Here is a 1,889-nt window from a genome sequence, read left to right as displayed (position 1 = left end):
GCGTGCACTGACGTGCACGCCCGTGCCGGTGCCCGTGCACCTGCCAGCGCATGCGCCTGCGCGTGCACTAACGTGCGTGCCCGTGCCGGTGCCCGTGCACACGAATGTCTCCACCGCGCCGTTGACAGTGCATGTCCCCGCGCGGGTGCCAGTGCCCCCCTCAGCGGCATGGATGGCCGCCGTCGACCGCTTCCTTGCACCAACGCCAGTCGCCTCCTCCCACCAGTTGACTCGCTCCAAAGTCTAAAACATTTTGGCCTTCCTTGAAGCTAGGCCAACGTCCAGGAGTACGTCAACAATGGCGCAAGATGCCACCGTCGCCGTCGGTCAGTGGCCCGATGACACACAGATCACGACAGAGGAGCCGCTTCCCACCGTGAGACGCCCCCTCCGCTGTCGCGTAATCTAAATTTGCCATGAAAAACGTTCGGATTGCCATGCTTAAAATCCAAACGTTTATCATATCCATTTATTTTATATCGATCGTCGTATAATTTAAAGTCGGAGTCAGACTGAACGAAATCTATGGTTTGATCGATGGAATGTTCTGCTAGAGCCGTAACAGATTAAATATAAAACGTCATCAAGCCACATGTATTCCTTGTCATCCAACGACCTAGACTGCTTCAATGTCGAGCGCTCAACACATTTAGCGTGCAGTTAATTTCATGCCAAAAATAGTGCTAATCACATAATAACACGCAAATAATATCCTAGTACTTAATATCCGCATGCACTTAATATACTTCCAAATTAACTGCTAGTACGTGAAACTGCTGCCGTGGCTTGTTAGCGCATCCACATATGGTCAACGGCAACATCGCCCGCGAGTTCTTCGTGTGTGCCTGTGCGTCTAAACGCAGAAGGGGAGGAGAGAGAGAGAGCACACATGGAACCCACCAGTAAGTGAAGGCGAATAGTACTAAAAATAATATTACATGTTTGTCGTGGTGGGCGCATGGCAGATGCCAAGGGATGGCTAAATAGAGGAGGAGGCTCGAGGGCGCTGGTGGGCTCCAGAGGCGAGGTTGGGATGAGCGGGCGTGGGACGCGTGACATACCCAGGTTCGGGGCTCTCCAGAGAGATAATACCCCTAGTCCTGCCGAGTGTAGTTGGATGGTCGATAGTACAATGTTGCTCCTGGAGCTGTATGAGGAGGAAGGAAGCTGGGCAAGGCTTGGGCTGCTCCTTCTCTCTGGTGTTGCGGTTTTGGTGGCTAGTCCTATGCTTGCTCGTTCTTTCCCTTGTGTCTATTTCTCGTAGGCTGCCTCGTGTATGTTACATGTCTCTGTAGGCGTGGGCTCCTGGGGGGTTTATAGATCAACACGCCCGGGGTTACAATGGTAATATGCCAAGTCGGTGTGTCTATACTGTCGGTGTCCGGGATACCGGGCTGGGTCCCGCTTGAGGGCTTGTGGTTCGCCGGGTTCCCCTAGGTGCGGGCCCCGCGTGCCTAGGGGGACTGTGCGCCGTCTTGTCGATCGTCAGGGCGTGGCCGAGTCGAGTCATGTACAGTGCTCTCCGTCAGGTTGCCGCTTGCTATCGTCAGCGGTGAGGGCGGAAGCACTGTTGCCACGCCAGCCCTGGTCAGCGGGTAGGTAAGGGGCACTGTTGCCACGCGCTGGCTGACCATAGGCATGGGTACTATTGTCTTGGTCATCGGTGATTGAGGTCTCGTCCCATCGTACGGCCTGGATGGGACGGGAGCTTGACCCGTGGCTGGATTGCGGCACACGCCACGGGTGGGGTCGGTTTGTTGGGGAAGCCTTGGTCGTGCTGGGTTCGGCCGCCTTGCGCCAGTTGCTGAGTCCGGGTCGACGTACCTTGCCGGGTCGGAGAGTTTGGCCGGGCTGCAGGCCTTGCTGGGTCGAGCGACCCGGCCGGGCGC

Source organism: Triticum dicoccoides, chromosome 2B (assembly GCF_002162155.2).
Source record: "Triticum dicoccoides isolate Atlit2015 ecotype Zavitan chromosome 2B, WEW_v2.0, whole genome shotgun sequence".
In the NCBI taxonomy this organism is placed as follows: domain Eukaryota; kingdom Viridiplantae; phylum Streptophyta; class Magnoliopsida; order Poales; family Poaceae; genus Triticum; species Triticum dicoccoides.
The sequence above is the reverse complement of the archived record's forward strand: the minus strand, read 5'-3'. Positions refer to the sequence as shown.